This window comes from Oreochromis aureus, linkage group 2 (genome assembly GCF_013358895.1).
Source record: "Oreochromis aureus strain Israel breed Guangdong linkage group 2, ZZ_aureus, whole genome shotgun sequence".
Classification (NCBI taxonomy): domain Eukaryota; kingdom Metazoa; phylum Chordata; class Actinopteri; order Cichliformes; family Cichlidae; genus Oreochromis; species Oreochromis aureus.
The window spans coordinates 8,990,235-9,007,349 of record NC_052943.1 but is presented as its reverse complement, the minus strand read 5'-3'; the positions used below and the strand labels follow the sequence as shown (position 1 = coordinate 9,007,349).

General features: G+C 40.6%; 1 protein-coding gene across 2 annotated transcripts in view; it reads left to right on the top strand.

Annotated features, from left to right (window-relative positions):
- Positions 1-660: 660 nt before the first annotated feature.
- frmpd3 (FERM and PDZ domain containing 3) overlaps positions 661-17,115 on the top strand; it is a 92,843-nt gene continuing 76,388 nt past the window's right edge. For both annotated transcript variants that reach the window (XM_039616893.1, XM_039616889.1), the window contains exon 1: positions 661-839. The gene's annotated coding sequence lies outside the window, so the exon portion shown is untranslated. The remainder of the gene's footprint in view (positions 840-17,115) is intronic.

Here is a 17,115-nt window from a genome sequence, read left to right as displayed (position 1 = left end):
ATTTCATGTGCATATATTTGTCCTTTGTTTTCTTCCCTTTTGTTGTACGTCTCGCTCTCTCACACACACACACACACACACACACACACACACACACACACACACACACACACACACACGTGCAGGTTCAAGTGAGTCATTAACACAGTCATGCATCTCTCATTGATTGATATTAATAGACGGAGCAAGAGGACCTTTCAAATAGTCTCCCTTGCCATTGTCCCTCCCCTGTTCCCACATGCACCTCTTCCTCCCTCTCTCTATCTTCCTCTCTCTCTCTCTCTCTCTCTCTCTCTCACACTGCCTCAGCATCTCATCTCGGTGCCACCAGCAGCATTAACAGTGAGGCAGTAGGCAGACTCTTTTTTTCCCTCCACACACAGCACAGAGAGGAGCCGGCACTGATGCGCAAATGCACAGAAACGCACGCACTCACATGCACTGGAAGCAAACAGGAACCGGACAGAGACTCCAGCTGCAGCATGTCCACTGGCTGCAGTCAGACATGTAGGAGGAGGAGGTGCTCTGCTCGCCGTTCCATGTCCGTTTCAGTCCTCTAAGCACCTCCCATCCCCCCGCGTTCGCTCCCTGGCTCTGCGGTTGCTGAGGGGCTGGCTGGAATGACCCGGGAGAGCGGGAGACACAAGGAGATGCGCTAGATGGGGCTGCCGGCTGGGAGGACTCTCTGATCCTTGCTCCCTCCTCCTCTCCATGCCGACAGAGACAGCAGAGCTCTGATCTGTCCCACAGATGTATGCCCATATAGGAGGGCATGGCTGTGTAACGCGAGGGTCTTCAACAAGCACAGCTTGAGAGGAGGACCACCACAGAGACACCAGGTAAGAGGTGCACAGCTGGGGCTACTCTGTTGGATTTCCATCTATATTGATCTGCGCAGATGTGAAGGAATCGGCAATGTGTCTGTGTGAGATATAGAATATGTCATTGTTTTCTTTTTTTCATCCTCATCAGTGTTCAACTGTTGGTTTGGTTATTTACTGAAGGTTTGTATCTGTTTTGTTTGTGTGTGCCTGCTGTGCTGCATGGCCATTGATTAGAAGGGAGATGGGTCTGTGGATGAGCACTGTGGCAGCATAATAATGGAATATGTCTCCTGGAGGACATGGTCTGATATCCATCTGAGGAATGTCAGTGGGAATGAAGAGGAAACAACAGAGAGGTAGCAGGAACGGGGAAGAAAAAGCAAAACAGAAGAGTGATTGAAAGTCCATGACATTTCGTATAATTTATGTGACTGTCATATACTGTGGGCTTGTGCTGCTTTGGGGCTGGGAGGGGGGGACCATTTTGCTTTGTTTTTTTTTGTTTTTTTCTCCTACTGCTTCATTTGTAATTCATATATTCATCCCACACTCCACATTTGGACAGTTTTTCAATTACAGTCTAAAGGCTGTATTTCACGGTGTGGCAGGGTAGCTGAAAGTGCTCATGTTGAAGAAATGACGCAAAAATGCCACACAGGACTTTGAAGAAATGATGCCGACTTGCAGAGCGGGACTGGCCCACGGGTACGAGTATGGCACAGATGAGGGTAGAAGTTTGGGTATGAACACAGGAAGAGCGGTGAAACTGCGACAAACACATGTTGAAGCCGTGTGAGGTTAACACAGAGGATGCAAGTGAAACTGAACAATCACAACTATTAATACGAAAGATGGTGGTGCTGGCATCCCCTGCAGACCAGGGAAAAGGTCAGTTTAGAACCTCTGCTAATGAAGGATCTTTCCCCTGAACTCACCTCTAACACTCATTACAGGACTTTAAAATGGTTACAATGCCTTTATTTTTCCGTGCATATCAAAGACCAGGGGCAGCAACAGCCTCAAAGTGCATTTCAGAGATTGGCTCTGGGTGAATGTGCTTATGCAGAGGTGCCTGTGGCTGAAAGAGATGAGCTGTCCGGTACCGTTGCATGGAGCATACATCACTGAACGCAGGGCCATGGACCCAGGAGGAATCAACAGAAAGAAATCCATTACTTAGATGACCAGGCATCTCTGATCTCATCATTTGACTAGGCAGGCTATAGAGACAGTGGGTAGGAGCAAATAGAGAGAATGAGAGCATTGAGGGAAGTCAGTCAGATGTGGAGAGAACACTTGCTTCAACGCCATGATTAATTCTAGAGGCAGTACATTCAACATGTGCCAAGAAATATCAATATTTTCCATTATGCGGCGTGTTTAAGAATGGACGGTGGCTGATTTAAAGGTTGTTTTTAAAAGCCATACTGCAACATCCATCTAAATGCCACTCAGCTCACTCAGAGTCTGGTTAGACTGGGGTTTGATAGAGTGGATGTCTGAGGTTGATTAGGTGTGCTTTTGCGGAAAATATATGCGTAGGTTGATTGTATGGCAGTAAACAAGAATCACTGGTGTAGAGCACAGTTTATCAGGTAAATTTTACTTCAGAAAAAAAATGTTTTGTGAATGTATAAAACATGATTTAAAGCCACATTATAGCCCAGTAATATTTAATGTGATCTTGTTGTACATTGCACTTTCAGATGCAGCTGCTATGTCATCTTATCTGCCAAGTTCTGCTTAGTCATTAGAGGAAGCAATACAGCCCCAAGGTTATCGACTACAGCAAATTAACAAAACTTGCGATGCAGCCATTGCCCAAGTGCACAAACTTATCAACCTCTCATAATATGGCTCATTGAGAGATCCCGAGTAAGAGGCCCACCACTGACAAATACACAACCTGGACATGCTTTCAAAATCCAATCAGCTTCATGTAAGGAGAACTAGCTGGCACAGGCTGGCAGTTCTGAAGAGGCACATAAAAGCACAGTTAACAGACTTGGCACTAGATAAAACCTACCGATTACACCAATTACAGTAGAGGGCATTTAAATGAGAGGAAACAACATGCATTATTTCAGTCTCATGAACATTTTACCCTGATAGTTGAGCACAAGTGGATAGCTCTGTTGCAAGACACGTGGGCACTCCAGAGATGCACATGAATAGGCACACTCGCACCAGCTGCTTTGATTTTAAATCTAAGCAGTGATGCCTATCTAGATCTACAGTCTTGTCAGGCACAATGATTTCTGTCCAGTTTTCAAAGCTCCGCAGGACTTGAAAGCAACAATGTAGAGTGGAATTAAAGGATAAGGGTAGGGATTTTTTTTTATTTTTATTGCAATCAAATGTGGTTAAAAAAATGAATGACATTTGTACAGCGGGTATTCCAGAGATCAAAAATATGGAGCTATGACAGTCTTGTTGAGATAAACTATCCCTGTCTTTCCTGTAATGTTGGGATTTGCCGATCAGTACCACTGAATTGATTTTATTGACATCCAGCTGCAATATTAACCATCAGGGCAAGTTTAGGTCTCTAAACTCACCAAAATAGCTCTGACCAGTTGAGACATCATCGACCGAGATTCTCAGGGTATGCCATCTGTGGGTAACTTCTGGGGTCTCTGTGGACTGGACTTGTTCCAGCCTGTATCCTGCTGATGCTGGATGTGGGGAGTCTGCAGACTAGGTGGAGGCCTTAGGCTGTTTATCATGTACAAGCCGTTTCTGAGCAGTTTTTGTGCATTGCCCTGCTGGGGGTGGCTGCTGCCATTGGGAGTACTGTTGCCACGGGTGGTGTGCTTGATCTGCAACAATGTTGCAGGTGGGTGGTAAATATCTATCTATCTATCTATCTATCTATCTATCTATCTATCTATCTATCTATCTATCTATCTATCTATCTATCTATCTATCTATCTATCTATCTATCTATCTATCTATCTATCTATCTATCTATCTATCTATGTGCAATGTTCTGTTACGGTCACCCTTGACAACCAGCTGTTTCTGGTGCTGTATCTCAGGGCCAGTTTGGCCAAACTGGAGGCCAGGGCTCAGACGCACACAAGACAGAAAAACAGTAATAAACTGGCAGTGTTACTGTGGTAATAAATATCTGAGTAACAACATGCATATTAATTGGTCTTTTGTGCCAGCAGATTTCTGAGAATCATGCTATTGCTTTGCAGAAGAGCAGTGCAGTGTGAAGTCATTGCTTAACTTGGCCAGGATCCCAAACTATCAACTGGGAAAAGGAAGCATGTGCAGCATACATAAAAATAAAGCAGACTTTGAACACTGGATTATAATATGTCTGTGTCCTTATGGTCAGCTCTCCACCTCAGAACCATGCTTCTCTTAACCTGTGGACTCACTATTAACCTGCTTTCAAACCACCACAGTTTTTTATTGGTTGGGATACATTACTTCGAGTACCCGTCTAGTGAGACATGAAGATTATCCAGCAAGTCCAGTTTGATAAAAACATCCCTGAGTGTGGAGGCCTATTAGATGCCAAAACACAGAATTTTTACACCTCTGGAAAGTTGTCACAGTGATGGTGATAAAAATGTCTTCCGTCAAAATACTTGGTAACTAAAGGGTAGAGCAAAATGTTGCTTTAGAAAGTCAATCATAGCCCAACAGGCAATTTGCACAAGAGTGAAAACTCTTTTGGGAAGTCTATGCTGCACAAACACTGAAGCTCCATCCACACTGGCACTGGTGTGGTGACCAGAGGACCTAGAAAGTCAATGACACTGGGTGACTTCAAATAATTACAGGTGAAATAACCAAGGCAGATACAAAGTGGGCAGATCCTTAACCTTTCCCAATTTTAGAGTGAGGACTTGAAGTGCCTATAAACAAGAATCCAGGCTATTGTTGATTGACACATTACCTGGTAGTAAACATATTAGAGGACTATCTACAGTAGGCGACCAGAGCTTGTAATGCCTGGAAAGCGACCAGCTGTCAGCTTCAAAGCCATATGTGTGGATGCAGCTTAAGAAAAAACTTTCTGTGGTAGAAGACATACTGTATTCTGTAAATAAGCTTGAGTATATCTTTTTTAAATAAATATTCATCAATGTGGGAGGAAGAAGAGCAATTGTAACCATTTGTCAGTAAAAAAAAACAACACAGATTCTATGTATGCAAGTTAGAATTTATGCATTTAAACGCCTCCTTGTGCAAGCTGTAATTGCAACCTACAAAACCTACTCTTATTTTTGTTTACAATTAAGCAATATAAGTGGGCATGCAAACTGTTGAGTGCATGTTTGATATGTGAAAGCAAGTGAAAACTTTTTTAAAAAGTCTTGTACTCCAAGCTCCGAGTCACCTCTCCTGCGCCCTAATGTATCCTTTAATGGGGTCGTTTCAGATGGCAGAAATAAACGACGCCATTTAGTCGGAGAACTTGTTGGGTCTATAACAACAAGGAGCTTTTAGATCCCTTTTGCTGACTGTGTGAAACAGGAAATGAGCAGTTGTATATCTTGTTAAAATTATGTTTTTTGCTGAGTCACTCATTCACCTCAACCCTCATCCACCCCCATGCTCTGGCTTTGCCGCTGTACAACAATGGCACCTTATTTCCTCCTTTGCTCCCGTCATAATTACCACAACCATTTCTGGGCTCAGTCACTTAAACATGACCATATGTCATTTTGTGGCACTTCTGAAATGACTAATTTCATTTTGTCGTTGTAACTCACTCTGACCTCGCCTTTCATTTTGTACGTTTTGAAGCCGAACATACCGCATCACTTTTACTCTTAGCATACGGTGTGGAAAATAGCATATAAAAAATTAACATATAAACTCAAGGAATTAACTCTAACTCTGAATGCAAGAGCTTTCAAGTCAGAAATGGAGGATTCAAATCTGTAGCACTGTACCAGCAGTATGCTGAATATGCTCAGGGTCATGAATCATCATTGGAGATATGTGCAGCCTTTGAGGAGAACATTTGCATTCTCTCAAACATAATATAATTTTGCATCCTTTACACACACATATACACACTCGCACAAGTCAAAACATAATCATCATTGGTAGGATCGTGTTGAAGATTTTTTCTTGTTGTTGCTGTTGTTGTTTTGCAGGGTACAAACATAGCCAGGGGCCATAAAGTTAATTACTTTTTTAACTGTGGCGTCACGTTCCCTTTTCTGTCACCATAGCGTGCCAAAGGCAGCATTAAAATATCCATAGCATTTCATGGTTGGGCGTCACAAATTTCCCGTCTAGTCCACTCTCTGTGTCTCTGTGTCTTCCTGCAGGTTTTACAAAGAAAACAGATGACTGCAGTGTTTCTTGCAGGTTTGCTTTTTCAGAGGTTTTCATTTTTTTAGCGGGCGGAAAAACAAGGATTTTAAATGTGCTACATTTGTTTACTATAAAAACTCGATTCTGCAAGTTAGGTCAGTTTTAGAAAATTAGCCATGGGTGATGTTGTGAGCAGAGGGAAGGTGGCGATATGGCCACTGAGGAATGAGCGGATCATTGAGGGAGCCTAAACTGAAGAGCCATCAGGGCCTTTTTTTTATCATTATCTACAGTCCATGTCCACATGTGTAGAAAACAGAAGTATTTATTTCAAAAGAATTTAATGGATTTCTTTTACTGACGCTCACCCTGCGTCTCTCTTTCAACCCCATCTCCCGTCTCTCCCACTTCTCAGGTCCTGTTGTGTTGTTCCTTTCTATTCATGAAATCTTGTTTACACGTTTACACTGTTGAAATACTAGAAAACACGTGGAACAACAATGTTGATTATGCAAGCTTCAAATGGCTGCAGTTTTACATTTTTTAATTTGTAAAAGAGCTGATCTGCACAAGCAAAGGTTCAAGCATTTACACAAATATTCTTAAGTAAAACAAAAAATCAAACTATTATCTAAACCTTTACTGTAAGCACTAAAACTGTCATAATGCATGTTTTCACAGTCACTGAAATGTGTATTATACACAGTGCTGTGCAAAAAGTCTTCAACCACCCCTCATTTCTTTATATCTTGCTCAGTAGGAGCCATGCTTTCTTGTCATTTTAATAATAGTCTTGCATAATACCTTCCTGGCATTTGGACATTCTTTTTCCTTTTTTAAAAATGTTTTTCTTTAGTCTTTGTTTTTTCAACTTAATTCATGTTTTCTTTTGTTTGTATATGACACAGTGTCATATCTGTCCATACAGTAACAGACAACTTGGCAAATCATCAACTTTAAATTGTATCTTTAGACACAAAGGCAAATCTTTTGTTTCCATTTCATCACTTGAATCTAAAATGATATTGTTAAGAAACAGGAAAGAATTCAGTAAAAAAAAAAAAAAACCTGACAGAGTTACATCTGGCCCTCCTCACTAACCACGAGAAAAGAGTTCAGTGGCTGTCAAGAAGTCATTCTTAAAGAAGGGAGACACAGAGCAGGGTGAACAGGTGCTAGTGGCAACAGGTCTTACAGACTGATAAATCCAGCTTTGAACTTTCTGATTCAAATCATTGTCACAGAAAAGGTCAGGAGAGCAGTACAACAGCTTCTGTTGTAAAACACTGTGGAGGCTCTGTCATGGTTTGGGGCCATATTGCAGCCAGTGGTGCTGGAGATCTTGTCAAAATTAGTGGAATTAGAAAGCAGAAAAGTACCATCAGATTTTGACCCACCATGCAATACCATCTGAAAGCATCTGATTGGAAACAACTCCATTTTTCAGCATGGCAATGACCCCACACACAACCAATGATGTAAAACAACAGAAAAGCACACAGAGGAATGGCTCTCCTCTCCTCTCCTCCCAAAGTGTGGGATCATCATCTTGTCAGAGGACAAAACAAAAGGCATCCAACATACAAAAAAAGCGGTTTGAATGTCCTTGAAGGAGTCCAGAGAACTTTTCTTGAACATTACTTACAGAAATTATAAGTTTTCCTAAGAGTGTTGCTATGTTGAAGAGTAAAGGTGGTCATACCAAATATTGACGTTGAAGCTTGGAATTGTATAAACTCTGCTTTTGCCTTCTATACTGTATTTCCATGTAAGTGCACACATGTTTGAATAAATTGGAAAATGACCATTTTCCTAACAAAATATAAAAAAATTAGTGCAGTACAAGTTTTTTTGTATTATTTGAATAGAGAAATTACTCTTTTTTCATATATTTGAGTAAAAGTGACAAAAGTTGGATCAATATTTTTTTTTTAAATGAAATCTAAAGTCTGACGAGTCTGACAAACAGAGATGGGACACAAGATGCACAAAAGGATGTGGCGTCACAGATGATGGATGATGTTCATTTTTCACTGCTGAGAACTGAAACTGTTAGAAAGTACATTTTGACAGCACATTTCAAGCATTCTTAGATGAGGTTTTAAAAAATACTACAAATGCATGAATAGCTTTTCACTTCCACAGAAAGCAACTTGAGCCCTGCCCCACTTTATGCATAGTTCAAGCCTCGAGAAGCCTCTTCTGGTATTTTAATTGTCCCACAGGTAGAGACTCTGGGTTGCTAATCATGATCGTCTCCAAATGTGGGGCATTTCCTAACAAGCTGCCTGAAAAGAACTGCGTCACTCTTAAACCAGATATAGCTCTGTGAAGTGGAACCTTCACATCAGCAGAGAGTGCAGCTCTCCAAGATTTTTCTAAATCACAGCCTGCAGTGGACCTGCTGCCTCTTTCACAAAGCACCACTTTTAATAAATCTCTAGAAGTCTTGAGAAAAGCGCAAGATTTCCACGTCTGCTGCCATTGCTGCAAATTGGAAGCCTTACAGTTGCTCGTAAGATGGAGATTTGAGATCAGGAGATCGCACAGACACAGGATCCGTTATATAAACAACAAAAAGAGGGATGATGATCAGGGGAGTCTCACAGCTCATAGTTGTTTTATTTTTAACACTGCAACCACTTGTTTATTGACAAAATTGAACCATTTATGTAAAAGAGTACAACAGATCATCAAATCACTGATTTAGCGCAGAACTAGGGATCGCATGTTGCTGTTCTCTGGCTGTACTGTACAACAATAAAAAAATTCCACCTCATAACAGTCACAAAATGGAGGCCAGAGTAACTACAGTATGCTAGTGTGTGAGCAGAGGATTTTTACAATTCTCCCCAACCATCCAGAAATGATTTGTTTCTCATTCTACACAGTGATGCAGGTTTTCCCATCATGATTACAGACAAGCTTGCAGTAATCAGTCAAGTCAAGAAGCAGAAAGAAAAGAAAGAAAGGGGAACCAAACATAACACCGGAGTACCCAGCTGCATACAAAACTGCATTTTGTTAGAGGAAGCCTGTGCTTACTGTACTGCTGCTCCATGTGAGATCACAGAAGATTACTTTTCACATTTGCATTTTTTTTCTTGCAGCTGCTGTTTCACAGTCATTTGTAATGAAAACTGTGTTTGACCCCAACCTCACCACTGTGTTCTGACAATACTGAGCTACTGAGGTAGCTTCCTCTTTCTTTGGAAGTGCATTAATGCTTACAAACCACACAGAGTAAGCCTGGCTTTACCAACAGGTGTGTGATCTGTGGCGCAAAGTCAAACGTCATTTTTAACGGGTGTTGGACTCTCGGGGTTGCCCCTCGTCTCATTGTCTGTTTCGGGAGCCTCAGAATTGTCCCTCTGCTTTTTTGCAGTTGACATGGTTCCACTGGTTTCATCATAACATGACCTTCAGCACACGCTGGGGCACTTTGCGGCAGAGTGTGAAGCAGATGGTATGAAGCCTCTGTTGCGGAAATGGGCACAGACAGCTGGAGACAGCATGGCCGAGTACTCATTCCTGACTGCTCTTGATGTCTTGTTCTCTTGAAGTCCGCATGTAAAGTTGGTGCGTTGTAATGTAAAGTCTCTGCGGACGAATCTGTGGAATCACAAATAAAACACACTCCTGCTCACTGCTGGATTAATTGATTGATTAAATTTATGTCGCTCAGACCCGAGCGGACTCGGAGATTTGGAAACTTTGTTAATCAGGAGCATCTCGAACTGAGGCCATCGTATCTCAGGATTTTGTTCACAAGTAAAGATAAGATGAAGCGAGACGGACCAGCAGGTGGTTTGTCAGTACAGCTGACCAAACAAGGAAGTGGAGACGGAAGATGAAGCAGTCGATTTAGATTTCTCATGAGCATGAGTAGTGAAAGAAAAAGTGAGGTTAGAGGAGCCAGCTGCATTTGAGGTTATATAATCTCATCTGAGCTGTGAACACCTCTGGAGCCCACAGATGGAACAAGAAGGACACCTGAAATATTACTTAACCTGCTGCAACCACAACCTAACTTTGGTTAGATGTAAAAAGGATGGATGGATGTTATCTGTTTTGATTGTAGTAGTGCAGATAAAATGCTGAAAAGTTCCTCTCACTGCTCCAATCACATTACACCTACTGCAAACGAAACACTGTTCCCTCTCAAGAAAATATCTAATGAGAGGTTAAAACTAAGAGAATCTCTCCTGATGCTTGCGATTTGTTGGAGTAAACATTTCTGAGGATTCATCTCAATCTTCTGTTATTGTCTTTCTGTGGAGATTTGCGAGGTTCTTTGAAGTGTGTACTGCTCCCTCCCTGAAGCGGTGCAAGCCAAAGATAAAACCTTTCCTCATAATACAGGGATTCACTTCAAAGGTCTGAAAATGAAACACTTTGACATACTATCAGTGCTCACAGGTGTGTGTGTGCATGCATATATGTGTGTGTGGGGGTAAGTTTGCATGTGTACATTACTATGATTTTAAATTGTTCCTTAAAAAGGAAGTTCATACTGAAAAAAAAAATCTATATTTTTTATTTTAGAGGAACTAATTTTATATAAGCCTTATCTGAAATATTGCAAACTGCTAGAGTGTGCAGTGTAACAGATAAAGTATAGATACTGTCTAGACAGAAAGCCTATTCTTAATGTGCCTATTATTTCCAAAGGCATGCATGCTAGGTTAATTGGCGATTCTAAATTGGTCATAGGTGTGGATGTTAGTGTAGCTCTGTGATAGACTAGCAACCTTTCCACGCACCTCACAGCTCGTTAAATACAATAATTAGCAACATTTCTTCAGTTAAGTTAGCAGAAAATCTGATCCAGTTCCAAATTTTTGATAACCACAGTTTGACAGGATTGTAATTTAACTGCTTTTTTCCATGTTTATAATTCTTTAAATCAGTTGTAGAAAAAGATAAAGTGCCATCCCTTCTCAGATATTACATTGCACCTAATAATGCCACATTCATTCTCTGCAAACATGTATGTATTCATAGGTAATCCATTAACATCCAGATAAAGCAACAATGTGCATTTACTATTCTGAAAACTTAGTCATGGCAGGCAGGCGGTGTAATTCCCCTGTAGATCATGATGCTTTCTTGCATAAAGCCCTGCTAGATTCTGCTGTCAACACAGCATGTCTATGTACAAACATGAGCTACGGCTCCAACAAAAAGCTCAGATTTGTACTTGGATGCTACTATGTCAGATTCTGTTTGAATCAGACTGATTGCTTGTGTAACCGAATAGTTCTGAAAAGCACACAGACAGGGTTTATTTTCATCTGCAGACTGTTTCGGGGGTTGTAGCTTTCAGCCCACAGGGCTGTTAGCATGCACACTACATCCTGCGTGTGTGCATGATCGAATGTGTGCACTCATGCGTGAGTACGCAGAGCTACAGCAGCCCACGAGGAGTTATTACTGTAAGAGAGTCTCTTCCAAACACCCCGCACGGCTTCTGCATGCACAGATGTGCACACACGCACACACAAACATAAAGACTTTCACAAAAGCTGCAGTGACAACAAGGTTGTGCGAGGGTACATTCATTCTCTTCAGAAAAGACTAATTTAAAATTTTAATGAGTTCAGACTCTTTAAGGAAAATAGAGAAGTGGCTTTACTGAATAAGCAGCCATCCTTCCAACATCTACATTTCTACAACCCTGAGGGAGAGATGCAGCCCAATATGAACTTTTAATGTAATTTGGCATACTAAATGTGTTATTATGCAGAACATGTTCTCACATAAATATCAGCCTGCCACGAATTAATGACTGAGCAATGAACATCAGCGTTGACTTTATTTGTCTTCACAGAACATATTTAAACAAGTCAGTCAATGGTATCACACAAAAGTCTTGAGACACCTCCGCATTTCTTTATAGTTTGCCTGGAAAATGGGAAATATGTGCAGAAATGTATTGAAACATGTTCAAACATACATGGAGATAGTATATAGGGGAAAAACAGAGTCTGTACAATTTTAAAGAGCTTTAAAGTCAATATTTGGTGTGACCGCCTTTATTCTTCAACACAGTAGTCTTTAGGAATAGTTCTCCAGGCGTCTTAAAAGACATTTAAAGCTCTTCTTTCAATGTTGGCTGCCTTTTATTCTGTTCCCTGCAAAGATGATCCCAAACTGCTTCAATAATGTTGAGGTCCAGGCTCTGGGGAGGACAATCCATGACTGAAACTGTTCCATCGTGTGTTTTTCTATCCAGATTTGCTTTTACTGCGCTGGCAGTGTGTTTGGGGTCATTGTCATGCTGGAAAACAAAGTTGTTGCCAATCAGACACTTTACAGATGGTATTGCATGAGGGATCCAAATCTGATGGTACTTATCTATGTTCATAATTGCATCAATTTTGACAAAATCCCCAATGCCACCATCAAAGCACCTCCATAAACCATCACAGAACCTCCACCATGTCTTAAAAACGGCCTGTTTCTTAAGAACATGGCTTTCAGATACTGTTCATCTGCCCTAGATATTTTCTGTAGGCCTGCCACTTCTTTGTCTTTCCTTTTTTGTCTTCCTCGTGTCAAGGTTAACATTTTTGAGGATAGCTAATAGTTCTTTGGGAATCAACTTGTTAACTTGCTACTATTTTATGCCTTTCAAACTGTGTTATCTTTGACATTTTTCATAGATTTGACTAAAGAACAAATTTCGTGTTTTATAACAGCCTGTTAGTAACAAGGTGCCTTAAGATGCAATTTAAATTTGTTCTTGGTAAGTTGTCTCTTATATGTAGACGCAACATTGATTCATCCCTTGAGTTCACTGTAATTTTTATGTTTAAATATGCTTGAACTCTATAAGACCTGCTTCCACTGATTTTCAGTCCAGTTCTTTTGATTTTTTTGCCATACCTCAGCCCTTTCTTCCTGTTTCCCTTCCTTGTGAACGCCTTCTTGACAGCCATCCTTCCACTGAGACCATTTCTGTTGAGGCTTCACTGAACAGAAGAATCAACTGAAGGGCCAGATGTGCCTCTCAGGTCCTGTGTCAGGTCTTTGTTTTGTTTTTTCCCCCCATTTCTTAAGGACATGACCTTCAGATACTGTTTGTCTGCTGTAGCTAGTTTTATTAGGCCTGCCATTTTTTTCTCCGTATAGTGTTCAGAGCATATTTTGAGCTAATAGCCCTTTGGGAATCATATTGTTGACTGCCAAGTTGTGTTCAACCGAGGAAATGTGAACAAATTATGTGTTTTTGTGACAAAAATACCATTTAAAATTGATTCTTTGCTAAGTTTTCTATTATGTGTAGATGCAACTCTAACTAATCCCTTGAGTTAGGTGCTCGTTTTAGCCTTGAATGAGTTGAGTGATTTAGCAGACACACAAACAAACAAACAAACAAAAAAACATTCTCTGAAGATGCTCAAATATAAGGGCTGGACTGAAGATAATTGAAAAAGCAGCCAATGTTCAAAGAAATCTTTGAAAGGCCTTTGCAGAGGAATTGATCAAGATCACGTACATTACAAAATTACAAGAATGTCTGTCAACTTTGAAGCAAAATAAAGATAAAGAAATAAGGGGTGGTTCAAGGATTTTTCATACAATATACATATGCAATACAGCTGGATGATGGTGCAGATTGTGGTAAAGATGAAAATGCTGACATATATTCAAATGATTACAGTTTTAGTTGACAAGGTTTACACGATTCTTTTTTTCAATTAAAGTCCATATAACAATTATAAGATAAGGAAATCACTTAAAAAAATCTATCTATCTATCTATCTATCTATCTATCTATGTATTAATAATGAGATACTATTAAGTGATATTTTAGATGATGTGATTATTAAGTCATGAAGCAGAGGAAACTGTAGAAATGTAAAAATATGAACCATAAATCACAACACAGATATTTGAACACTTTTGTGAGCAATGTGATATCAGAACAGAGTAATACTTTGGTCGGTGAAGCATAAACCTAATTATTGATACTAGTATCAGCAGAAAAGCTGACATTTACCTTTATATAATGAACTAATAATAATTAACCCCGGAAAAGCACATTTACTGTATGTATGAATTTCCTGGACAGTTCAAATGGGCCGTAAAACAGGCTCCTGAAGCTTTTTATCAAGAACTTTATTGCTCTTACGTACTGAGATTTGTTTTTCTGTGAGGAGAGAAAAAAAGTCTACAGAATCCAGTATCCGTAATCCCAGAGAGCTTAAATATATCCCAAGTTATTTTATTGTATTCAAATAAGGTCATAAGGTCTTTACCAGAAATTTTATGTTTATCCTTATAGACTGTAAAATGGAGCAAAGCCTGGAAGTCAGTTAAGATAATTAATTTAAGCTTCTTCCCACACATGTGACATGCCTCACTCTACACATAATGTTTACGGCTATACACCAGAATTACCTGCAGGTCAGTTTTAGCATCAGATTTCCCATCTCCCCCACTGGCTTGTCAATACCACGGGAGCCTGGCATTGCTGCCTGCTGTTTCGACCTCTGCACTGCTCCCAGCATCCACCTGTAAGCCCCGGTAGGATATTGACTATGAGCTCGGGGATTAGTTAAACTAACGCAGTTTTTGCTTGCTGTAATATTTTTGTACTTTATACATGCCAGTAAGAAATCCCTTCCTGATGTCCTTTCAACGCAGTGATGATGGATAATAACTCTAGTGTGAATATAGAGATGAAAATATAAAGTCAATCTAATATAATGATTAATGAATGAAAAGGAAATCTTCTGAAGAGAAAATCTTCCAAAGATACTATGAAATTCTCTTTAAGCATCTCCCCCTTGCAGCAAAAGAATAGAAACACAAAGAAGTTCTCAAAAGTTAAGAAGACAACTGTGTGGATTTTGTCCTCAATTAGGAGGGAGTCTCTTAATGGTGTTTATTAAAAGGAAGTAAAATTATAGAAATGGGCATATGGGAATCTGACGTCAAGAGATAGAAGAAAATTGTGAATTCATTAATTTATCTACTCATTTAACCCTCTTTTACACATGCTAACAGTACATGGATGGAGCTTCTGTGGTCATACAGAACAGGAAATAGAACATCAGGTCTGAAACACTGATGTTTATAGCACCAAGCCCAAGCAGCTCGAAGGTGCTTTGGCCTGAACTTTTCCTCTGATGACTTCATTATTCATTCTGGCATGTCTAACGTGGAACTCAATTTCATTCGCTTCAATGTTTCACCTGCCATTGTGACAATATACACTTACTTTATTAGGAACACCTGGCTTGTACAAGGCTGGAGCCTTTAGAACATGACTGCGTCACACAGTTCCTGCAGATTTGTAAGCTGCACATCAATGATGCCACCACATCCCACAGGTGCTCCACTGGACTGAGATCTAGAGACTGTGGAAGCCATTTGAACTCACATACAGTGTTCAAGAAACCAGTTTAAGATAATTTGAGCTTTGTGACATGGCATGATATCGTGCTGGAGGCAGCCATCAGAAGATGGGTGCAGTGTGGTAATAAAAGGTAGGCTGTGGTGTTTAAACAATGCTCAGCTGGTACTAGAGGGCTGAGAGTGTGACATGAAACCACCACCATCATTACACCACCACTATCAGCCTGAACTTCTGATACAAGGAAGAATACATCAATTATTTCATACTGTTTATGCCAAATTCTGACCCTACCATGTGAATGTTGCAGAAGAAATCGACACTTATCAGACCAAGTAACATTTTTCCAATCTTTTGTTGTCCAATTTTAGTGAGCCCGTGTGAACTGAAACCTCTGTTTTCTGTTCTTAGCTGATAGGAATGGCACCCGGAGTGGTCCTCTGCTTCTGTTGCCCATCTGCTTCAAGGCTGGACATGTTGTACATTCAGGGATGCTCTCCTGCATATCTTGGCTCTAACCAGTGGTTGTTTCCTATTAGCTCAAAGCAGTCTAGCCATTCTCATCAGACCCTTGACATAAACAAGGCAGTTTCAGCCAGAGCATTGCCGCTCACTGAATATTTCCTCTTTAGTCAGTCCACTCTGTAAACTCTGAAGATAGATGTGTGGGAAAATCCCAGTAGATCACCAGTTTCTGATCAAATACACAGCAAAGAGAGACCCTCTGGCACCAGCAACAATTTCACATTCAAAGTCACTGAAATCACCTTCAACTTCAGCAGGGCGCCTTGACCATGTCTACATGTCTAAATGCACTGTGTTGCCACCATGCGATTGGCTGTTCAGAAATCTGTGTTTAAGAGTAGTTGATCCTAGGTGTATCTAACAAAGTGGCCAGTGAGTGTGCATTAACACGCATACACACAAAATAAGCATAACAGGTCTGCTTTAGCTATTGTTGTGCCACACAGTAAACAGAGCTACAAATCACACACACAACCCTTGAGACAGAAATTAGGGTCATCCCCTTCCGATGTCTTCTCCCTTTCGACATTAGCTGATGGTTACAACCCGGCTGGGTGTCTTATCGGCTGATTTATGAAATCAGAGCCATCATTGATCTTGTCTAGAAATTTTACAGTCTCTAAGTGATCGTGGTTTGTTGAGCTGAGGGCCACTGCTGAGATGAAGCTCTCATCTTGTTAATTAATGGTCTGCAGGTAATGTGGGAGGCCCGGTCTTCAGCAGGCAGTGGAGTACATTCTCTGGAGAAGGATCGGCCTGTAATGAAGGGCACTTAGACCACCTGCCAGGAGACCACAGCCAAGATTAAAAGTCACCAAGAGCTTCTTCAGACTAAGACAGATTCATCGCAGATGTGTTAGTGAAATATTGTGCTGCAGTAATCCCACTGTCGGGAGCATACACTTCCTCTATCGCTACACATCATTTCTGTGTATTCTTATTCAAAATACAAACAGAAGAAACCACAGAAATACAGTTAATGGCGTGTGTGCCTATTATCTCAGTGTTGATGAAAAAGTATATTTCTGTGAAGAGTGCAGCGGTGATAAATTGTGCACCAACTCCGAGGTGAAAAGCCTTGATTCAGAAAACTCCTATCCTAATGGTCTGTCATTC